Source organism: Leptodactylus fuscus, chromosome 3 (assembly GCF_031893055.1).
Source record: "Leptodactylus fuscus isolate aLepFus1 chromosome 3, aLepFus1.hap2, whole genome shotgun sequence".
NCBI classification, from domain to species: Eukaryota; Metazoa; Chordata; class Amphibia; order Anura; family Leptodactylidae; genus Leptodactylus; species Leptodactylus fuscus.
The window spans coordinates 159,060,817-159,071,875 of record NC_134267.1 but is presented as its reverse complement, the minus strand read 5'-3'; the positions used below and the strand labels follow the sequence as shown (position 1 = coordinate 159,071,875).

General features: G+C 39.2%; 1 protein-coding gene across 1 annotated transcript in view; it reads left to right on the top strand.

Moving 5' to 3' along the window:
• Positions 1-3,531: 3,531 nt before the first annotated feature.
• KCNMB2 (potassium calcium-activated channel subfamily M regulatory beta subunit 2) overlaps positions 3,532-11,059 on the top strand; it is a 387,128-nt gene continuing 379,600 nt past the window's right edge. The window contains exon 1 of the mRNA XM_075268666.1: positions 3,532-4,055. The gene's annotated coding sequence lies outside the window, so the exon portion shown is untranslated. The remainder of the gene's footprint in view (positions 4,056-11,059) is intronic.

Sequence of the window (11,059 nt, the reverse complement as noted above, 5' to 3'; positions counted from 1 at the left end):
ATCACTGATTACAAATACTACTGCGACCACCCCAGGAGTACCGTGCAGGAAGCTGGACTGTCACGGTGACTTTATAGGCACCGGATCTCCCAGGAGAGGTGCACAGGGTAATGGGTAGAATCAGTTAGATGTGACACCAGTTGGAGTAATGAGACACCCGCAGGTCCCTGGGCCGAGATAATGAGTTGGTGTCAGTGCTCCCCTCCAACTAGGAGCTTATGCTCAGGGTTTAGCTGTAAGGAAGGCAATGTCCAGGCCAGGATCAGTAGAAGTGCTCACTGCTTTATTGTAACAGGCATCTGCTAGTTCACTTGTCCTGTATCAGTGAGCTGTGGCACAGTGGCTTGTAGCTGGCTGAAACCTCCCCATGCATTAACAGAGAGTCTAAAATGTCTGCAGGTCCAGTTTATGGTCCTCTGCATGACTTCAGTTACCTTGTAGAGGTAGGTTCAGGCTGCCAGGGTTGTAGCTCTGCTTAGCCTGATGTAATCCTGTCCTCTTACTGATAGTAATGCAGTGTGCTGTCACAACTTCTCTACTCTGCTGCTGCTGTGGCAATCCTCACAGCACCCAGTGTCTTAAACACAAGATGGCTACTTCCACACTTCTCCTTGCTTCTTCTTCCCTGACTGCTTACAGAATACTACTTCCTCTCTCTCTGCTATGACTATTTCCTGTTACAGCTACAGATCCACCCAATATACTGTGTGTTACTATGGAGACCACAACTCACCAAGACAAGTGATACCAGAGAACAACAGCTTGAAAACACCTCACAAATGAATACAGTATGAACATAAAAACATATACAAACAACCATAACATGTAAGACACTCTTATGGCCAAATAACCATTAGTAACTCCTGTGGGGTGGTTACATCAGCAGCCCTTACCTGTTATGTAATATAACTGGAACCTGCCATTTAAGTAGAGTGCCCATTGTCTGTAGCTTCCGTCCTCTTCATTCTTCCTTTGCAATTTCATAATATAATGGTATAACGGCAGACATTAAGGGGTTAAAGTTTAATATAGATCAAAAGTTCTTGAAATTTATTGCCCTTTCACTTGCAAGTTGGGTGTACAAATTTTGATGTTTTATCTGGGACTATAGGGACTGTACATCTGAAAAGAGTGGTCAGAATTAGAGATGAGCAAGTAGTACTTGATCGAGTAGGTGTTCGATCGAATACTACGGTATTCGAAATACTCATACTCGATCGAATACTACTAGCTGTTCAAAGTTAAGATTTGATGCAGAACCAGCGTTGATAGGCAGAATGCTATACGGGGGCCCTCGGGCGCGGGCATGCGCAGTCGGCTCTGCCTAGGCCCGATGCCTAGCAGAGTGAATTCAAGGCCGGAAGAGGACGCGGGGATGCTGCACAGGGAGAAGAATCCAGCCCGACCCTCACTCATGGACTTGGTAAGTAGAATTTGATCGAATGTTGCGTACCCCTGAAACGAGCATTTCCCCCCCATAGAGTATAATGGGGTTCGAAACCCGTTCGAACAGTCGAGCAGTGTGCGGCTGTTCGAATCGGATTTCGAACCTCGAACATTTTAGTGTTCGCTCATCTCTAGTCAGAATGAAAACACAGACCCCAGGAAACCAAACTGTAGATACATAGCACACCTATGGTCAGTCCTAAAAATGTTTAATTACCACAAATACATATCAAATTAGGAATGAATAAGAAGTTTATCAAGGCGATGGAACAAATTGGAATACAAATTCATAGACCCAAAAAGCAAGTTTCCAAAAAACAGTGATGTCAAGATCAAAGGAGTTCTCATAGCATTCAAATACTGAGAAAAAATTGGCTATGTGAATATAGCTTTAAAGGGAGTCTACCACTATGTACATGCTGTTGTAGGGTGGTTGCTCACGCATTTCCACATACTTTTTGTTTCTAAGCGCAAACTTGCTGCTGAGAAATTCAACTTTTGATCCGTTTGCTGCACATCGGGGAAGAAGGAGTACACCTGTCAAAGCACCTCCTTCTCTTGAATGCTGCAAATTATTGTCCAATGGACATGTCTTTCTAGCTGTTTTTGGGGTGATATTGGGTAGAAACCATAAAAATGGGTGGTTTAACAGATGTAACCCCATCAGCTCATTTGAATGTGGAATAAAAGTTGACTTTCTCAGCAGCAAGATTGACTTTGAGCCAAGAAAGCTATGTTCAATGTTCCTAACCAATGCAAAAACAACGTATAAGTTGTTTAGAAGTAAACTTAGAGGTTGTATATACTCCCTTTTAGGGAAGCTGCACGGAGAAGACTTCTAAAGGTAGGAGAAGAACCAGCATTGATTGGCCGACTGTATAGCATCGGCCAATCAATGCTGGTTCTGCATCAAACTTTTCCATTCGAATAGCGAGTGGTACTCGATCGAGTACGAGTATTTCGAATACCTTAGTATTCGATCGAATACCTAATCGATCGAATACTACTCGCTCATCTCTAATAGGAAGCTCTTAGAGTCAGTGTACAAAGAGTTTTTTGGTTCTGATTTTGACGCTTAATCCACCTCAAAATCAGCCTCCAAAAAAAGCCTCCCAATAGAGTTCCATTGGGGTTCAGCTTGGATAGTGGAAGTATTTTCTAAAACTCAGTTTGGTATTAGAAGACTGTACAAGGTTAGGTACAACTTACATGATTTTTGCCATTACTAGAAGGGTCTTACACACCATTGGCACCAATTATGTATATCACTGATATATAATTTCATCTATTTCATGCTCCTCACCCTTGATATGTTTTTAATAGTCTATAGATGTCACTGTTGTACTTGATGTATGATTTATAAATGTATTTAGTCACTGACAAAAACCTTCTTAGAAAAAAAAAACATAAAAACACTAACTTAATTTTGTTTTGTCAAAAAAAAAATCTTCAATATTTTCCAGTTAGCTATTGTAAAATATTAATTGCCAGGAACATGAATGGCTAGCGTCAATTGTTTTCCTTAAAAAAAAAAAAAATGTATAAATTATTCTCCAATTTTGGTGAACAAAAAGAAAATCCAGTCCATATTATATTGGCCACCGTGCACCTGTTTAACTGAGCGGACAAGGACTGATATATTGCTCTCTTTTTAAATCAGAAAGTGATCGATAAAGGCAGAATAATATTTCTTTTATAATATATATACCGCCTAATGACTTGACATAGAGCTCTGACTTATTCCCCCGTCTGTATGGTTATTGATCTACGATGGCCTGAATATTCCGGAGGAAGGATTAGATTTTTGTGATGACTTAGAGGCTGGAGATGTTAATCTGGCTCTAAATAACAAGCAATTTGCAAATCATAATTAATGGAGGATTATAATAGACAAATAGGGTAGAACATAGGAAGGAAATATATTTGTTAAGCTTGAAGTGTAGCTCTTCTTAATGAAATGTTTAGAAGTTTTCAGTCTGAGTGTTTTTCCTTTGTAAGTCTCAAGAGCTATGGTTATGGTTATGGTTGGGGGGGGGAGTGAGGGGCAGGTCTATCGGCTTCAGTTTTCTGATCATTCTTGCCACTCAAACACAGCTGAGCAATTTCATGCATTTTTCTACATTCATTGCTCAAACCTTTTCGTACCGGGGATGATTTCACTGAACTGAAAAATATTTTCCCACCCACTTTTTAAAAGATCCTTCCATGTGGACCGCTAGATTAGGCATATCACAGTATATCTCCTAGACAGCCTATTGCAATATTTATTAAAAACAGAAGCAGCGTGTCTGTCACAGGCATATAGGTTCCAGCTAGCACATGCTGTAACACATGACGCTACCTTAACTGAGCTTCGGAGAACTAATATTAAGCATTGCTTTCTAGCATGCAATGCATTCTGCTTGCTCTCCTAAACTATTCCAGACATTTTGAGCAGGGAGCTTAAAGCCATGACTTAGCTCTAGTTCTTCTGACATTATAGACCCTCAAAAGGCTTGATCTAATGAACACAACCATATCACTGCTTGGGGGAAGTTTGGAGGATTATGCTGGATCTATGATGAAAACCTGGTATGAGTTAATGAAGAGGATGTGACATCTTAACACAGGTAAGAATTGCATGCTAACACAAAAGAATCTGTTGCTTTTTGCATTGCATCTGTGGAGCTGCTGCTATCAGAAGAAGGCATGTGCAAAGAAACTGGCAGGCAATAATGGGAAAAAAGATGTCTGCTTACATTGTAATAATCTAATATTATTGGAAAGAGAAATATCTTGAGAACAAGCAGGCTGTCGGGATCATACATAGACATCCTCTATTTTCATAAAGAAAGGTCGTTGGCTCTTATATTCCGTGTCAGCTGGGCTGTTGGCAGAGAAGATGGGGTGTGTTGTGGGGAGTGGGATTCCTGAAGCACAGAGACTGACAGCTCGGAACCTGTAGATAAGGAATTGCTGGCATGCATGCACAGTGTGATGACTGGAATCATGGAAGTGGGGTGTGTTAGAGGCTGTCTCATCAGGATCATTTACACAATCAGTCTATGAAAATATTACATTGTGTCATCCATTGTGCATGGTGAATGAGACAAATTGTTTCTGCATATTACTTGCCTGCTTGATGATTATTAATATTAAGACTTTGACATGTTTTCGCTCCCTGGATATATGATATTGACAAACACTACATGACATGGCTTTGTAGTTGACAGCAGACTATTACATCAAGCTTGTGCTGACTTTGGTCACTGAGGAGTTAAGCAGCGACAGAATACAAAATGTCACCGAAGCGTGTTAAATATTCACATTGTAAACAAAGGACTATTCAGCATGAGTAATTTCCCTGTGTCCTTCTGTTTTCATTTCAGTTTTGCTGTAGGCAAATAATTATTGTGAAATGGAATATGCATAAGAGAAGTTAATTGAATACATTAGAAGTTTCCTCATCGACACATAAAGGATATTTTAATGTATATGATCATTATTGTAAGAAACAGTTAGAGGTGCCATAAATGACCCATAAAATGAAGACTATAAGTGATTTTCATCTTCATTATTTAGTGCTCGGGAGTATTCTAATAATAACGTACATCAAGGATAAACTGATTCCTATAATGTGAGTCTGGAGGTGTTTAACACGGCCATTAGTTCTAAGCTGGGTAGTGATTTCTCCCCTAGACAGCTACTTTTGGTTGCAATTGTTTAATAAATTTGATTTTCATTTGTACATTTGTTCTTGTGCACTAGAGAAATGTTTTAGTTTGTACAGAAATATTAATAAGTAAGGACGGAATAATTGCTACTATTACTCAGTAGGCTACACATTAAAATCTTGGAGTTTCCTACAAAAGGTCTTTTTAACGTTTGTCAAATAAGCTGCTGCTATAAGTAGTCCGCCCAGCATTGGTGGTCTTGCCTTTGTGATGATCAACAGGAGCCTGTGCCTGGTGGGTGTGCTACGTGTGGCGAATGATGCAAACTTTACACATGTCCAAAAGAATTACTAGATTACCTTGTGCATTTAGTAATATCCCATAATGTGTCCTTTATCCACATGCATTTCTGTGCAAAGCTAGTTACTTTATTTCAGCTCTAATGGCATAATTAAGTTTAATCCAAATATTCTGTAGAAGGATTAAAATGTAATTTCGGCTCTGTTTACACTGCCATTCAAAGCCTCCATTGGGATATTTGTTGCCTTTTACAATATTTTTGCAACTAAGAATAACACAATCTGAAGCACAAATACCAGAACCTTGATGGAACCTCAACAAACCCCAGTGAAGACAGCGGAGTCCATTGGCATTTATCAGTATTCATAGAAAATAGCTGTTCTGTTCTAAACACAACAATGTGAACACATCCTATTGTGTTGTTTTCTATTAACTTATTAGGTGATAAGGATTTATGGACATAATGGGGTAGGGGACGTGAGGTAAAGGTCAAGTATAAAAGTATAGATATCAGTGTGAATAAGTGTTAATGGTAATGTAATATTGTTGATGAATAGTAACACTGTGTACAGTTGAGAAGATCATGCTAAGTAGTGGTTGGATGCTATGGAGGGAATAAATCAATCCCCACCTTGTGGAAATGCAGCCTTTTTTGTTGCAGATTTTGCTGAATTTTTGAGCCAAAGCCAGTGGATTGAGCAGAAGGTAGAAGTATAACAGCTTTCTATATATTTCCCTTTCCATTTGAAGCTATTCTTGGCTTTGGCAGAATAATCTACAACAAAAATGCTGTGCTCCCACAACGTGGGGCCTCAGCCTAAGCCAGTTTTCTGGCATAGAGGGATGATATTGATGCACACATTTGGACAAGGCCCTTTCTTGCACCAAACATGCGCCACAACCCTTGTTCTGTGCCTTGTGAATGGGGATTCCTTGGCCTAACATTTATCATAACTCATGCCATATCTCCATTCTGGTCCAGCTGAGGCCTTTATTATAACTGGTGTATGAAATGGCAGTCTTCATAAATCTGTAAACAAGCATATGTTTAAGGCTATGTTCACATCTTAGTCTGAGGCTCCATTAGAAACCTCTATCACAGATACCACCATAAATGATAGTAAAAAGCAACATTCTGAGTAGAAACACAACAGGGTTGATGGGTCAACAATGCCATTATTTTTGTTTTTCTCATTGCGACTAAACAGAAAACTGGAAACGTAAATGCAGCTGTAAACCTAACCTTGGTGGGTTGTAGTAGAGGACACTGATCTGAATTAACTGTTTTCATGTATATTAAACAATTATCCTATAAAAAGGGGAATATTGCTGAGCCAAAGAGTTTTCCGATGAAAGCTCCACAAAGACCTCTACATGCTACACTTTCCATTTTGCATGACTTACACCACCAATCCATGCATGAGTATGCTCACAGATCTTTACCATGGGTAGTATGAGGAGCATGTATGCTTGAAGCATGCCAGACAGTTGTTATTTTTTCCTCATGAGGCATAAATTGCAATGTATTGTACCTCTCATTACTAGTGGCAATGCTGTATATACACAATCCAGTCACATTGATGTGACCACCTGTCAAAATCCAGAATAACCACCTTTCGCAGAGCGGACCACTGAGAGACGTGTAGGATGAGAGGGGATGTTGTGATGATGTTCACTGGGATGTTGAGCCATGCCGGCTCAAGTGCCATGGCCAGCTGCGCTAGGTTATGCAGTTGAACATCCATTGCGCAAACAACTCGATCGAGGTGGTTCCACAGATTCTCCATTGGGTTCAAGTCCGGGGAATTTGCTGGCCAAGGGGGTACAGTAAATTCATCCTGGTGCTCTTCGAACCATGCACGTACACTGTGAGCTTTATGACACCTCGCATTGTCCTGCTGGTAGATGCCATCATCCTGAGAAAAAATAATTCACATGTAGGGGTGAACATGGTCCACAAGGATAGATGAATACTTGTGTTGATCCATCGTGCCTTCCACAATGATGAGTGCACCCAGATGGCTGATGACACGTGCCTTCTGCGATTGGTTATTTAACGTTGACATCTAAAGTAGGTGGTGGTGACATTAATATGACTGGACTGTGTAGTACATACAAGAAAGGAGCATGAAACCATTGCATTTTTTAGCTCATTTGACTTCTTTGGAAATAAGAATATGCAGAGAATTTGCCAAATTTAGTGCAATAACTTTTTTAAACTTTTAAAAATGTTCAAAAAGTTTAAATGTTTAAATTTACATATAGACAGTATCTGTAACAGCTTATGTCCAGGTAATACCATTTTCTGAAGATGCTTACTTGTTGCTCACATTATATAGAGGTATTATTTATTTGCTTCTTGTTATTTATGTGGTGAACTGAAAGGTCTTGGAAATGATATGGTGAAGCAACACTTGTTGCAATAAACTTTGTATAACTCAATAGTGAATTTAATAAACTTTGTAATTCATTTTATCAAAGAAAATTGGCTCTCCACTATTATGTACTTTCCTTCTCCCCTCCCTCTAAAACACTCTGCTGAATCTGTCTTGGGAGAAGAGACAGACTTTCTTCTCAAAGACATCAGAAAACACGATGCCAATAGATGTCTATGGGAGGAAGTCCAATTGAGTCAGGAGCAGAGAAACATAGCAGAAATGCTACTGCAACTCATAATTTTTATGTTTTCCCAAGTGCAACAAACACCTGCTGAATAAATGTCGATCAAACATCTAATACATTCTAGTTGGTTGGTCAGTCCCACCAAAACTGGAAGGTTCGTCCAACTTTAATCTATTGTATATGGCCTACTTTAGACATAAATGCCAGTAGTCAGTCATTGATGCCTGTTTGCCATTGGACACACTAGACCTGGATGGATTCCAATGTTTTGTTTTTCTGTGCAGAGTTGAATCGGGGTATGAAAAGCTATGGATTTAATACAGGGATTTCCTCTATAAATTCCCAGTTGTCGACCTATTATCTCATTTTCATAATCTCACCTGGCAAAATACAATTTTAGTTTTGTACAAAGCCCCAGATATGATAGAGCTCTAATTCTGCTACCTTTCCAAATCCATTGTCACTTCCAATTTGTTGCTTGATGTCACATAATAATAATAACTTTGTCTAATTTTCCCTTTACCACAGACCTACAGAAAAATGTCATAAAATAATTTGTTCTCCATTGAATTTGAGATGGAAAAATGTCTGACTATATCTCTCCAGAGATTTGAAATTGAAGCTCACTATAAGCACTGACAGACTGAATAATGCTGAACAGCGTACTATATACTTTTTATCTGCAATGAGCTGAAGACGAAAAACGCTTGAATGTTTTTCTCTTAGGCCATATCCTGTACTCATCACAAAGTACAATTATTCCATATGTGTATTTTACTCTATCTAAAAACTACTTTATAGAATTTATGGGGTAAAACTTTTCATTGGTTTCTTACTGTCGGGGCAGTATCAGACATCAGGCAAGGTGAGACTAAGACAGCACTTTCCCGGGAGTGCAGGGGGGCTACAGTTCAGCCTGCAGCCATGCACTCATGTATATATGTGTGCTCTATATATGTGTTGTTAGCTGTTGTGTGTGTGTGTGTGTGTATATATATATATATATATATATATATATATATATATATAATGTGTGTATGAGTGTGTGTGCCTTTTTACTTGTTGCCTCAGGCAGCAGAAAACCAAGGTGCAAGTTGGACATGAACGTTAGGTTTGTGTCAGCCAAACCTGCTCATTATAATCGGTTTAGATGACCATTTATGTCTTTGGGGCATCCAATGGAAGATGTCAGGAGAAAAAAAATCTAGCAGGTGGATGATGCTTTACTTCTCAACTATAATATCCCTTACTTCTCAGGCTAAGGCCCCATGTGGCGTTCTGCAACAAAAAAGCACTACGGGGAAAAATGCAATGACGATACATCGCGATTCTTCCCACAGCACTTTAGGCAGAAAGTTTGCAGAGATTTATAACTATGAGGAAACCACTGGCATTTCCATAGGTATCATTGACATGCTGCAATTTCCCAAACCACGTAAATCCCGGCATGTCTGCAGCGCTGTTTTTACCGCAAAGTGGGAATAGGATTCACTAGAATCCCATCCACTTTGCTTTGACTATGAAATGCCACAATTTTTTCTGCAAATCGCAGCATTTATGCCATGTTAGTCCCCGGCCTCAAACAGCAATTTTCTCCTTTTTTGCCTCTCAGCACATATGCAATGCTAGCCAGAGCCAAGTGATCATGTATTGTATATTGGGCAAGATAGCTATTGGGTGCAGTATATGGTAAGCTTAACTCATTCTAGTGCAGATACTTTAATTTAAAGAAGACCTATCACCAGAAAGTATATGCTTTTATTTTATTTATTATGTAAATTAGGCAACGTAACGATGGTCAGGATTGAGCTTCCTGGTTAGGTAATCCTGGCATCTCCAGTCTCTTCCTACCCCAAAACATCAGGACAATCTACAGCCTCAGAAAGTGAGATATGACTGTATATTGTACTCCTTTTCCTTTATTCATGATGCTATCAGAATTATATAATGATTTAACTATATTAATCTCCTCTGTCTCCTCTATCAACTGGATTTAAGAAACATTTAAAAAGAAAAGTGTGAACTGTATGTGCTGATACTGTTATTGAGAAAGCGAAATTCAGTCATGTAGGTTTGCAAAACAGAACCAAGAAATCTTGAAGCTTGTAACATGTAAAAATCATCATCGTTCAGCTGTCCCACCCATTAATGGATCCCAACTGGAAACACAATATTAGCACAAAGTGCTTTATAAACAGTTTGGATTTTCAGAACTGTGTACCAGCACACAAGCGCACAGCGAGTTACGTGTTGACTTTAGTGATGTAAAGCCTGTTGCCAATGAAGCAATGAAAAGTAATTCTCTGAAATGATGAATTAAGCATTGCCATCTGGCTAGTTGGTAAATTCTAATTGATGATTTCTACAGCAGGTTTAGTGGATGCCAGGAAAACACTTCCAACCCAGATGTTTAGTGGCAACTGAAAACTTTGGTGTTGGAAAACTAATGGTTTAGGCAGAGTCCTTTTGTTCAAGTGAAGAAAAATCTTCATGCTCTAGAATATGATTATATTCTGGAGAATTGTAAGCCATGTTTTGTAGAAACAGTTTGGCAATCTTTTTAATTACGTCAATGGCGCTATATCGCTTTTGATCTTCTGGACTTCCAGATCAGTTAGTAAATCTCCGGAGAGCATAAGGAGCTTCCCAGAACCTTCTCCTGGAAAGCAGCACTCCATGAACATCAGGCATAGCCCTGACACCCAAACATGCCTATGTAGTGTACAGGGTGCCAGACAACAAAAATGGGGCATGGTCAGTAGAAAAAGGGGTGTGACTATGCTCGAAAAAGATCTGACAGCACACTTAATGCAATGCATCTCCCAGAAGGTGCATTAGAAATGTTAGCAAATATGCTCAATACATAAAGCAAAATCTATAATGAAATGGCTTGCCAGTGGTTTGGATGAGGTGGTCAAAGTCCAGTCATCAACCTCTGAAATGTTTAAGAAGCTCTATTTATTTCCATATGTCTTCTTAAAATGTTGCCTGGGTTGGAAAATACAATTTTATATACCTTTTGAAGGGAATTAGGAATT